The sequence below is a fragment of the Scyliorhinus torazame genome, chromosome 20 (genome assembly GCF_047496885.1).
Source record: "Scyliorhinus torazame isolate Kashiwa2021f chromosome 20, sScyTor2.1, whole genome shotgun sequence".
Taxonomy (NCBI): Eukaryota; Metazoa; Chordata; class Chondrichthyes; order Carcharhiniformes; family Scyliorhinidae; genus Scyliorhinus; species Scyliorhinus torazame.
Window position 1 is genome coordinate 27,144,939 of NC_092726.1, and position 13,346 is coordinate 27,158,284.

Here is a 13,346-nt window from a genome sequence, read left to right on the forward strand (position 1 = left end):
GCAGCCAATCACCAGCGAGAGCACACTCACTATAAAGACAGGGGACAGGAGAGTTCCCGCTCATTCTAGTAGCAGCCAGCTCGGAGCACAGAGCTCACAGCCTGCATCACAGACATTCACCATGTGCTGGGTGCATCGCCTGGTTAGGACTAGGCAAGTGTCAACAGTTAAAGCTGGTATTGCATTTACCCACAGTTCAAGTATGTTAATATAGTTAACCTTATAATAAAATAGAGGTGCACCACTTCCAGTGTTGGTGACCTGTTTGTGATCCAGAACACCCAACACATCAGTGATCTCATTACTCCTGCCCCAATCCTGTGTTTCTTTCCCGTTGCCATCCACCTCATTTTTGATTAGGTTTTGAGTCGAATGCCTGGAAGATGTCAGGCAAAGCTTTTAGTTTTCCCAGACACGAGTCACTTTTGTTTTCACTCCTAGTTTTTACTGAGGCCGAGCCATTATCAGCATCCGGGATCTTTCTTGGTCTCACAACAAGCCTTCGCTCTCCTCCTCCACCCCGACCCCACCCCACGCTCCACCCTATCCTGTTCCGTGTCCGCCTTCACACTTGGCAGCTGGAGCAGGGTCAGGGAAGGACAATCCGTCACCACGCATTGGCTCGCAATTCAGCTTTTTAGTCCAACTTTTTGCACAGGCCTTTGGATGTTGCAGAGAGGGGGGAGGGGTAAGGGGAGCGGGGGAGTGTGGAGGGAGCTGGGAAATGTATTTAAGAAATCGGCAGGCGTGTACGTTCCCGAATGCACAAATGATCTAACAAGCACGTCTTTCGGGACTTGTGGGAGGAAACCGGAGCGTCCGGAGGAAACCCGCGCAGACACGGGGGAGAACGTGCGGGCTCCGCGCAGAGCGACCTGATTGACACTCCATCCCCTTCCCCCCCATCCTCAGACCTCCCAAGACAGCGCCCCCCCCCCCCCCCCCCCCCCCCCTCCTCTGAGGTAGCATCTGCGACAACTCAACTCGATCCTGAAAACCCTCAGATCGTGACCCGGTTTTGAAATCTCCTCACAGAATTTGGCCTCTCGCCAGGCTTCGCAAAGAACACCTGCCCTATTTGTGTCTGGGGACATCGCGTCCTGTGATCACAACGTGGCGGCAGACAGTGTTCTGGAGCCTGGGCTTCGATCCGGCAGGTACATTAAGCGGCGCAGACGACAGCTCTTTGTCCCCACTCTCTCCCTGCTCGGCAGTCAGCTGAGACCGTGGCAACTCACTGTTTCAAAAAAAAAAACCACACAGACCAAATGTGCCAAGAAATTGTGTGAAGAAACATTGACTTTCATCGAACCGAGGAAATGGGGTGATTAGATAAGGCCAGGAATTGCATAAGCCACACCCACCACATAACAAAACAGGCAGCAGACAAATGTAATGATGTGTGGTAATTTAGTGATGTATAGCCCATTGAGAGGTGTGTGGATTCACTACACACACACCCACACAAACACACACACTTAACATTAACTCACCCTTGTGTGCACATTCACACAAACACGCATTCACACACGCACATGGATGCCCAAACTCACACATGCACACACACACATGCACACACTTACACAAGCACACACACACACACACACAATCACTCACACACACACTCAGCCACTCACCCTTTGAGCAGCTTGCCTTCTCCTGCATGCTGCAGTGTGAACGGATTGAACACACTAATTCCGATTGCCCTCGGTCAAAATGGCAGGGGAGAGGTTAGGCCTCATGATGCCGGGCCTTGACTTGGCGGGCAGTAAATCCTCCTCCTATACAACCTGAGGCAGCGCCGCGTACTGAGACGGAGCAGTTTGCGGTTCCGATAACATGTCCTTGAAAGGAGACACTAACTGAGTGCACACTTGACTTCGCTTGCAGGTGTCTGGTGAAGCGCAGAGGCCACGCGTCAGTACAGTAAAGGTGAAGCTTTTGAAGCGATCTTTGTTAAGCGCTGGGAAATATATTTAGAGCAGGTTGATGGGGTTAGGTGAAAGGGGAAATGGGGAGGTGTGCGTAGAGCCGGAGCACGAACCATTTTGCTTAAGGGCCCCCTTTCTCTCCAGTCTTAGGAAGATTCTAAGTTCTGGGGTTTTTCCACTGTACGAACAATTAGTTACAGAATCAAACATATATTATTTTCCGTCCTCAAAGTTAAACTGGCCGCCATCTGTCAAGAAGTGTGACCGCAGGGTGGCTAGCACTGTTGCCTCACAGCGCCAGGGACCCAGGTTCGATTCCCGGCTTGGCTCACTGTCTGTGCGGAGTCTGCACGTTCTCCCCCGTGTCTGCGAGGGTTTCCTCCGGGCGCTCCGGTTTCCTCCCACAGTCCGAAGATGTGCCGGTTAGGTCGATTGACGATGTTAAATTGCCCCTTAGTGTCCAAAAAAGTTGGGTGGGGTTGCTGGGTTACGGGGATAGGGTGGCTGTGTGGGCTTAAGTGGGGCGCTCTTTCCTAAGGGCCGGTGCAGACTCGATGGGCCGAATGGCCTCCTTCTTTGATTCGATGATTTGCCTTTCCACATCTGTAAGAGGCCCACTCTCACGGCCCGAGGTTGTAAATAAATGGTCCGACAGGATTTCCTTCGATCGCACTCGCACGATCGAAGAAGTTTTTAAAAATAAATTGTAGCGTACCCAATTCTTTTTTTTTCCAATTTAGCGTGGCTGATCCGACTACTCTGCACATCTTTTTGGGTTGTGTGTGTGGGAGGCGGGGGGGGGGGGGGGGGGGGGAGCGAGAGAGCCACGCCAACACGGGGAGAATGTGCAAACTCCACACGGACAGTGACCCGGGGCCTGGATCGAACCACTGCGCCACCCTGCTGCCCCTAAAAATGATTTTCTTGTTCCAGGTTTTGTACTGAATTCAAATGTGCCGTGACGGGATTCGAACGTGGGTCGCCAGAGCACTATCCTAGGTCTGCGGGTTACTAGTTTAGTAAGTGCCAACGCCTCCGCTACAACGAACAGGTAAGTTTATTGAAACTATTTCCCAAACTGAAAAAAAAAACACGAGGTGAATTGTAACCACCATTTTGCACGTCACACGCATTTATTTGGGCCCACTTTCATACACGAATACAGGGAGCAGAGTAAGAGCGTAGACTTGTCGGATTTTGACAGTTCATGTCAAATTAAACAAAGACGTACATGGTTAGCTATTCCTTGACTTGCCTTGACACGATGATTCCAAGTTGAGACCATTTTATTCCGTTTTCTTACTGGGTGTAGTTATACGGAGCAGATTTCCATTCAGTTTGCAGTTGATTTCTCACGCTAGCCACTTTGCAAAAGTCGGAAGCCCTTCCAAGAAGATTGAGCTTCAGGCCGCATTGTTCTCACTCGCTTTTCTTCTTGGAGTCCTGGAAAATCCCTCGCTGTCTGCATTCCAGAGAAATTCGATTCATTCACGCCTCTGCTGCAGTTATTGTTTCAGAACATGCAATTGCGTTTTGTCGTCCCGCTGTCAGACATCTTTGAAAAGTGGCGGGAAGCCCCCCCCCCTTCCCCCTCCCCGCCCCGCCCCCCCCCTCCCGTCCCCTCCCCCCCCCCCTCCCGCAAGGAGATTGAGTGCTTTATTTTACATCCCATTTGGTGCAACGTGAAACAGCGTGTGTCGCAGTGGTCCGGGGAGTTCACCATCGTCTTCCGGGGGCGTCAAGCCCATCCTCCTCACAACGGCTACCGCGAGGCCGGCAGACAGCAGCCGGTGTAGGTTTGACGGGCGTCGGCAAAGTGTGCGATGGGACGAAAGCAGCGGAGTCCGGAGGAGATGTCCCTTGGCTTTGTGAAGGATGCAACTCGAGCGGGAAAGCGATTCAAGGAATGGGAGACTGGAGACTGGGCGAAGGCGCAAATGACGACCAGCACGTGATGGAAGCGGGCAACAGCTTCCAGGTTGGAGCGGACAAGGAGTGTAGGAGCGTAGGAGCAAGTGAAGGAGGTTTTAAACGGTCTCTCCACACGGGCTTATCAAACGCTGTGAGACAAGATACACCATGAGTGAGATACAGAATAAAGTTCCTTCTACTTTGCTCAGAAGGGAAGCAGATAGCTCTACAGAGAGAAAAATTTCCCCTCCTTGCAGAGTCAAGGATTAGGGCCATGGTCATAAAAAAAGCGCGAAGTCTTTCAGAACTAATATCAGGAAACGCATGGACACCCAAAACCTGGGACTTTCTGGACCTGCCAATTAATTTTAAAACTCAGATTGATAGATGTTTATAGACTAAATATATTTAGGGCCATGTGGCAAACTCCCTTTCATAAATAGGGAGCACATCAAAGATGATCTTCCTCAATGGCAGAATAGGGTTGTGGGGCTAATTGGCCTTTTCCTGTCCTGATGATCCTAAATCCCACCAAATACTGCAGGTTCAAGTTCAGCAATGGGGAGATACAGAGTAAAGCTTCCTCTAGACAGTCCCCATTAAACACTCCCAGGACAGGTACAGCACGCGGTTAGATACAGAGTAAAGCTCCCTCTACACTGTCCCCATCAAACACTCCCAGGACAGGTACAGCACGGGGTTAGATACAGAGTAAAGCTTCCTCTAGACTGTCCCCATCAAACACTCCCAGGACAGGTACAGCACGGGGTTAGATACAGAGTAAAGCTCCCTCGACACTGTCTCCATCAAACACTCCCAGGACAGGTACAGCACGGGGTTAGATACAGAGTAAAGCTCCCTCTACACTGTCCCCATCAAACACTCCCAGGACAGGTACAGCACGGGGTTAGATACAGAGTAAAGCTCCCTCTACACTGTCCCCATCAAACACTCCCAGGACAGGTACAGCACGGGATTAGATACAGAGTAAAGCTTCCTCTACACTGTCCCCATCAAACACTCCCAGGACAGATACAGCACGGGGTTAGATACAGAGTAAAGCTCCCTCTACACTGTCCCCATCAAACACTCCCAGGACAGGTACAGCACGGGGTTAGATACAGAGTAAAGCTCCCTCTACACTGTCCCCATCAAACACTCCCAGGACAGGTACAGCACGGGGTTAGATACAGAGTAAAGCTCCCTCTACACTGTCCCCATCAAACACTCCCAGGACAGGTACAGCACGGGGTTAGATACAGAATAAAGCTCCCTCTACACTGTCCCCATCAAACACTCCCAGGACAGGTACAGCACGGGGTTAGATACAGAGTAAAGCTCCCTCTACACTGTCCCCATCAAACACTCCCAGGACAGGTACAGCACGGGGTTAGATACAGAGTAAAGCTCCCTCTACACTGTCCCCATCAAACACTCCCAGGACAGGTACAGCATGGGGTTAGATACAGAGTAAAGCTCCCTCTACACTGTCCCCATCAAACACTCCCAGGACAGGTACAGCACGGGGTTAGATACAGAGTAAAGCTCCCTCTACACTGTCCCCATCAAACACTCCCAGGACAGGTACAGCAACAGGGTTAGATCCAGAGTAAAGCTTCCTCTACACTGTCCCCATCAAACACTCCCAGGACAGGTACAGCAACAGGGTTAGATCCAGAGTAAAGCTTCCTCTACACTGTCCCCATCAAACACGCCCAGGACAGGTACAGCACGGGGTTAGATACAGAGTAAAGCTCCCTCTACACTGTCCCCATCAAACACTCCCAGGACAGATACAGCACAGGGTTAGATACAGAGTAAAGCTCCCTCTACACTGTCCCCATCAAACAGTTCCAGGACAGGTACAGCACGGGGTTAGATACAGAGTAAAACTCCCTCTACACTGTCCCCATCAAACACTCCCAGGACAGGTACAGCACGGGGTGAGATACAGAGTAAAGCTCCCTCTACACTGTCCCCATCAAACACTCCCAGGACAGGTACAGCACGGGGTGAGATACAGAGTAAAGCTCCCTCTACACTGTCCCCATCAAACACTCCCAGGACAGGTACAGCACGGGGTGAGATACAGAGTAAAGCTCCCTCTACACTGTCCCCATCAAACACTCCCAGGACAGGTACTGCACGGGGTTAGATACAGAGTAAAGCTCCCTCTACACTGTCCCCATCAAACACTCCCAGGACAGGTACAGCACGGGGTGAGATACAGAGTAAAGCTCCCTCTACACTGCCCCCATCACACACTCCCAGGACAGGTACAGCACGGGGTTAGCTACAGAGTTAAGCTCCCTCTACACTGTCCCCATCAAACACTCCCAGGACAGGTACAGCACGGGGTTAGATTCAGAGTAAAGCTCCCTCTACACTGTCCCCATCAAACACTCCCAGGACAGGTACAGCACGGGGTTAGATACAGAGTAAAGCTCCCTCTACACTGTCCCCATCAAACACTCCCAGGACAGGTACAGCAACAGGGTTAGATCCAGAGTAAAGCTTCCTCTACACTGTCCCCATCAAACACTCCCAGGACAGGTACAGCAACAGGGTTAGATCCAGAGTAAAGCTTCCTCTACACTGTCCCCATCAAACACGCCCAGGACAGGTACAGCACGGGGTTAGATACAGAGTAAAGCTCCCTCTACACTGTCCCCATCAAACACTCCCAGGACAGGGACAGCACGGGGTTAGATACAGAGTAAAGCTCCCTCTCCACTGTCCCCATCACACACTCCCAGGACAGGTACAGCACGGGGTTAGATACAGAGTAAAGCTCCCTCTACACTGTCCCCATCAAACACTCCCAGGACAGGTACAGCACGGGGTTAGATTCAGAGTAAACCTCCCTCTACACTGTCCCCATCAAACACTCCCAGGACAGATACAGCACAGGGTTAGATACAGAGTAAAGCTCCCTCTACACTGTCCCCATCAAACAGTTCCAGGACAGGTACAGCACGGGGTTAGATACAGAGTAAAACTCCCTCTACACTGTCCCCATCAAACACTCCCAGGACAGGTACAGCACGGGGTTAGATACAGAGTAAAGCTCCCTCTACACTGTCCCCATCAAACACTCCCAGGACAGGTACAGCACGGGGTTAGATACAGAGTAAAGCTCCCTCTCCACTGTCCCCATCACACACTCCCAGGACAGGTACAGCACGGGGTTAGATACAGAGTAAAGCTCCCTCTACACTGTCCCCATCAAACACTCCCAGGACAGGTACAGCACGGGGTTAGATTCAGAGTAAACCTCCCTCTACACTGTCCCCATCAAACACTCCCAGGACAGATACAGCACAGGGTTAGATACAGAGTAAAGCTCCCTCTACACTGTCCCCATCAAACAGTTCCAGGACAGGTACAGCACGGGGTTAGATACAGAGTAAAGCTCCCTCTACACTGTCCCCATCAAACACTCCCAGGACAGGTACAGCAACAGGGTTAGATCCAGAGTAAAGCTTCCTCTACACTGTCCCCATCAAACACTCCCAGGACAGGTACAGCAACAGGGTTAGATCCAGAGTAAAGCTTCCTCTACACTGTCCCCATCAAACACGCCCAGGACAGGTACAGCACGGGGTTAGATACAGAGTAAAGCTCCCTCTCCACTGTCCCCATCACACACTCCCAGGACAGGTACAGCAACAGGGTTAGATCCAGAGTAAAGCTTCCTCTACACTGTCCCCATCAAACACGCCCAGGACAGGTACAGCACGGGGTTAGATACAGAGTAAAGCTCCCTCTACACTGTCCCCATCAAACACTCCCAGGACAGATACAGCACAGGGTTAGATACAGAGTAAAGCTCCCTCTACACTGTCCCCATCAAACAGTTCCAGGACAGGTACAGCACGGGGTTAGATACAGAGTAAAACTCCCTCTACACTGTCCCCATCAAACACTCCCAGGACAGGTACAGCACGGGGTGAGATACAGAGTAAAGCTCCCTCTACACTGTCCCCATCAAACACTCCCAGGACAGGTACAGCACGGGGTGAGATACAGAGTAAAGCTCCCTCTACACTGTCCCCATCAAACACTCCCAGGACAGGTACAGCACGGGGTGAGATACAGAGTAAAGCTCCCTCTACACTGTCCCCATCAAACACTCCCAGGACAGGTACTGCACGGGGTTAGATACAGAGTAAAGCTCCCTCTACACTGTCCCCATCAAACACTCCCAGGACAGGTACAGCACGGGGTGAGATACAGAGTAAAGCTCCCTCTACACTGCCCCCATCACACACTCCCAGGACAGGTACAGCACGGGGTTAGCTACAGAGTTAAGCTCCCTCTACACTGTCCCCATCAAACACTCCCAGGACAGGTACAGCACGGGGTTAGATTCAGAGTAAAGCTCCCTCTACACTGTCCCCATCAAACACTCCCAGGACAGGTACAGCACGGGGTTAGATACAGAGTAAAGCTCCCTCTACACTGTCCCCATCAAACACTCCCAGGACAGGTACAGCAACAGGGTTAGATCCAGAGTAAAGCTTCCTCTACACTGTCCCCATCAAACACTCCCAGGACAGGTACAGCAACAGGGTTAGATCCAGAGTAAAGCTTCCTCTACACTGTCCCCATCAAACACGCCCAGGACAGGTACAGCACGGGGTTAGATACAGAGTAAAGCTCCCTCTACACTGTCCCCATCAAACACTCCCAGGACAGGGACAGCACGGGGTTAGATACAGAGTAAAGCTCCCTCTCCACTGTCCCCATCACACACTCCCAGGACAGGTACAGCACGGGGTTAGATACAGAGTAAAGCTCCCTCTACACTGTCCCCATCAAACACTCCCAGGACAGGTACAGCACGGGGTTAGATTCAGAGTAAACCTCCCTCTACACTGTCCCCATCAAACACTCCCAGGACAGATACAGCACAGGGTTAGATACAGAGTAAAGCTCCCTCTACACTGTCCCCATCAAACAGTTCCAGGACAGGTACAGCACGGGGTTAGATACAGAGTAAAACTCCCTCTACACTGTCCCCATCAAACACTCCCAGGACAGGTACAGCACGGGGTTAGATACAGAGTAAAGCTCCCTCTACACTGTCCCCATCAAACACTCCCAGGACAGGTACAGCACGGGGTGAGATACAGAGTAAAGCTCCCTCTACACTGTCCCCATCAAACACTCCCAGGACAGGTACAGCACGGGGTGAGATACAGAGTAAAGCTCCCTCTACACTGTCCCCATCAAACACTCCCAGGACAGGTACAGCACGGGGTTAGATACAGAGTAAAGCTCCCTCTACACTGTCCCCATCAAACACTCCCAGGACAGGTACAGCACGGGGTGAGATACAGAGTAAAGCTCCCTCTACACTGCCCCCATCACACACTCCCAGGACAGGTACAGCACGGGGTTAGCTACAGAGTTAAGCTCCCTCTACACTGTCCCCATCAAACACTCCCAGGACAGGTACAGCACGGGGTTAGATTCAGAGTAAAGCTCCCTCTACACTGTCCCCATCAAACACTCCCAGGACAGGTACAGCACGGGGTTAGATACAGAGTAAAGCTCCCTCTACACTGTCCCCATCAAACACACCCAGGACAGGTACAGCACGGGGTTAGATACAGAGTAAAACTCCCTCTACACTGTCCCCATCAAACACTCCCAGGACAGGTACAGCACGGGGTGAGATACAGAGTAAAGCTCCCTCTACACTGTCCCCATCAAACACACCCAGGACAGGTACAGCACGGGGTTAGATACAGAGTAAAGCTTCCTCTACACTGTCCCCATCAAACACACCCAGGACAGGTACAGCACGGGGTGAGATACAGAGTAAAGCTCCCTCGACACTGTCCCCATCAAACACTCCCAGGACAGGTACAGCACGGGGTTAGATACAGAGTAAAGCTCCCTCTACACTGTCCCCATCAAACACTCCCAGGACAGGTACAGCACGGGGTGAGATACAGAGTAAAGCTCCCTCTACACTGTCCCCATCAAACACTCCCAGGACAGGTACAGCACGGGATTCGATACAGAGTAAAGCTCCCTCTACACTGTCCCCATCAAACACTCCCAGGACAGGTACAGCACGGGGTGAGATACAGAGTAAAGCTCCCTCTACACTGCCCTGGTGAAACACTGCAAGTTTATAAATTTACTCAGTGAGTACGGCTGCACGCCAGCCTGTGTTGTTGTATCCCCTCCCGACTGAAAGTCGACTTAATCCTATAATCTCAAACTGTTCCCCTATGAGCTTAGCCCTGGTTCAAACACAGCATTCGGCAGATACACAGTTAAATTTTCCCGTGCAATCGACGTGTGCAATAGTTCCCTGACCAGTTTATGCCCCGGGGGCTGTGAGTGTAAACCTGCCAGCCGGGTTGTTGCTAGGTTTGTAAGGCTCACAGGATTTTGCCGTGAATTATTTACAAACGTACTCAGCTTCAGCCCTCATTAAAATGGTGGCCAATGCAGCTGACGATCCCACGAGCTCACAGAGACCAAAGGTCAAAGTGATCTCAGTCATCCTCGTGACTGTTTACCCAAAATTGGCGGATGGCAATGTTTTAGTGCAACGATTGGACGCGTTTGAAAACAGCTGCCCGGTCTCTGCTGGTAGCTGGAGGCACTAAAGTTAGGTCACTGGTTAGGGAGAGTGTCAGGCCACAGGCTTCGGCCTTGGGATGCCTACAGAGTCCCTTCAGAAATGACAATCGTATTGAATTCGCCGGGCCCCTTCTTTGGTGCTGGGAGTCTTTGGCACCTGGTCATTTTTTACCTGTGACAGCAAGAATAGCAGCTGTTTCAGAATCACGGGCAGGATTTGATGTGATGTGTGTTTTGGATCCGTGGAACACATACAGGCTACCAACACTTAAAATAGAACAACACTATTTTATTAAGCTAGAAACTGATGAAAATACTTTCACTGTGGGATAACACGATGTTAGATTAGACTAAAGACCTAACCAGTCTATGCACTCAGCACCTGGTGTAAGCTGTAAGCTCTGTCCTTCTGAGAGGCTGCATCCCGAATGAGCGAGAAAACTGATGCCCTCTGTCTTTATAGTGAGTGTGCTCGAACTGGTGATTGGCTGCGGTGTTGTGTGTGTTGATTGGTCTTGCTGTGTGTCCATCAGTGTGTGTGTCTGCACCATGATATACTGGTGTATATTATGACATCCCCCCTTTTATAAAAGAAAATATGTGTGTGGCAATAAATAGTGTGTGGTGAGAATGTTCCTAACTACGCGTGGGGTGCGAAGACATATTTACAGGACTACGTACATGAGAACTAAGATATTTACATGGGAAGGTGCCTGGGGCAGAGGTGCAGTATGCAACAAGAATAACGAGATCAACACCAAACCAGGAAACGATCAAACAAGGTAACAAAACAATTCAGAGAGTCCATAAATTCGATAAGTTCATAAATTGCGTCTCTGAGGTGGGCGACGAATTCTGGTTGACCGCCTCAAGGGTGGGTCGAGCGCCGCCGGTTCAGGAGCGGGCTGGACTGTGTCAAAGTCAGGGGGAGGCAGAGTGCCAGGGAGCTCTGCATAGTCCGTGGCAGGGTCAGCAGGACGGCGAGGCGACACTGGAGGATCACGTCGCGAGCGTGGAACGAGACGAAGGGCGCGTCGATTGCGGCACAGAATAGAGCCATCCGGTAGATGAACCAGGAACGAGCGGGGGGGGGCCACCTGCCGAAGGACAACAGCGGTTGCAGACCAGCCACCATCCGGAAGATGGACGCGGACGTTGTCATCTGGAGCCAGAGCAGGGAGATCAGCCGCACGGGAGTCATGAGCCGCCTTGTGCTGTGCACGAGACAGCTGCATCCGGCGAAGGACCGGAATGTGGTCGAGGTCTGGGACATGGATGGACGGCACCGTCGTTCTCAGGGTGCGACTCATGAGTAATTGGGCTGGTGACAGGACAGTGGACAGTGGGGCCGAGCGATAGGCCAGCAAGGCAAGGTAGAAATCAGACCCAGCATCGGCAGCCTTGCATAGGAGCCGTTTGCCGATATGTACTCCCTTCTCTGCTTTGCCGTTGGATTGGGGGTACAGGGGACTGGGCGTCACATGGGCAAAATTGTACCGCCTGGCAAAGTTGGACCATTCTTGGCTGGCGAAGCAGGGGCCATTGTCCTACATAACCGTGAGCGGGATGCCGTGTCGAGCAAAGGTTTCTTTACATGCACGAATGACTGCAGACGAGGTGAGGTCGTGCAACCGTATCACCTCTGGGTAATTCGAAAAGTAGTCCACGATCAGGACATTGTCTCTACCCAGCGCGTGGAACAGGTCGATGCCCACCTTGGTCCATGGTGACGTGACCAACTCATGGGGCTGCAGAGTCTCACGTCGTTGGGCCGGCTGGAAGCGCTGACAAGTGGGGCAGTTGAGCACTGTGTTGGCAATGTCCTCATTAATACTGGACCAGTACACTGCCTCTCGGGCCAGTCGGCGGCACTTTTCCACGCCAAGGTGGCACTCGTGTAGTTGATCCAGGACAAGCTGGCGCATGCTATGCGGGATGACAATGCGGTCCAGTTTTAGAAGAACCCCGTCTCTTACCGCCAGATCATCTCTGACATTATAGAACTGAGGGCATTGGCCCTTGAGCCACCCGTCCGTTAGGTGGCGCATGACACGCTGTAGCAAGGGGTCAGCCGCCGTCTAGCGGCGAATTTGGATGAGGCGTTCATCCGAGGCAGGTAGATTGGCGGCCATGAAGGCCAGATGGGCATCAACCTGGCAGACAAATCCCGCTGGGTCACATGGCGTGTTGACTGCCCTGGAGAGAGCGTCAGCAATGATGAGGTCTTTGCCTGGGGTGTATACCAGCCGGAGCTTGAGAAGAATACGCTGGAGGCGAGGCGTCATGTCGTTCGTCTTCCTGTATTATATTGACCAGCGGGCGATGGTCGGTCTCGACGGTGAATTGAGGAAGTCCGTAGACATAATCGTGAAATTTAACCACACCGGTCAGAAGGCCCAGGCACTCCTTTTCTATCTGCGCGTAGCGCTGCTCCGTGGGGGTCATCGCACGTGACGCATGTGCAACGGGGGCCCATGATGAGGCCTCATCGCATTGAAGGAGCACCGCCCCAATGCCGGATTGACTGGCATCGGTTGAAATTTTGGTCTCCTTTGCTGGGTCAAAGAATCATAGAATCATAGAATTTACAGTGCAGAAGGAGGCCATTCGGCCCATCGAGTCTGCACCGGCTCTTGGAAAGAGCACCCTACCCAAGGTCAACACCGCCACCCTATCCCCATAACCCAGTAACCTCACCCAACACTAAGGGCAATTTTTGGACACTAAGGGCAATTTATCATGGCCAATCCACCTAACCTGCACATCTTTGGACTGTGGGAGGAAACCGGAGCACCCGGAGGAAACCCACGCACACACAGGGAGGATGTGCAGACTCCGCACAGACAGTGACCCAAGCTGGAATCGAACCTGGGACCCTGGAGCTGTGAAGCAATTGTGCTA

At 51.9% G+C, this 13,346-nt stretch overlaps 1 long non-coding RNA gene across 2 annotated transcripts in view; it reads left to right on the plus strand.

Moving 5' to 3' along the window:
- LOC140397016 (uncharacterized) overlaps positions 1 to 13,346 on the plus strand; it is a 62,968-nt gene that overhangs the window by 45,421 nt on the left and 4,201 nt on the right. For both annotated transcript variants that reach the window (XR_011936665.1, XR_011936664.1), the window contains exon 2: positions 2,865 to 2,982. This is a non-coding gene — a long non-coding RNA (uncharacterized lncRNA). The remainder of the gene's footprint in view (positions 1 to 2,864; positions 2,983 to 13,346) is intronic.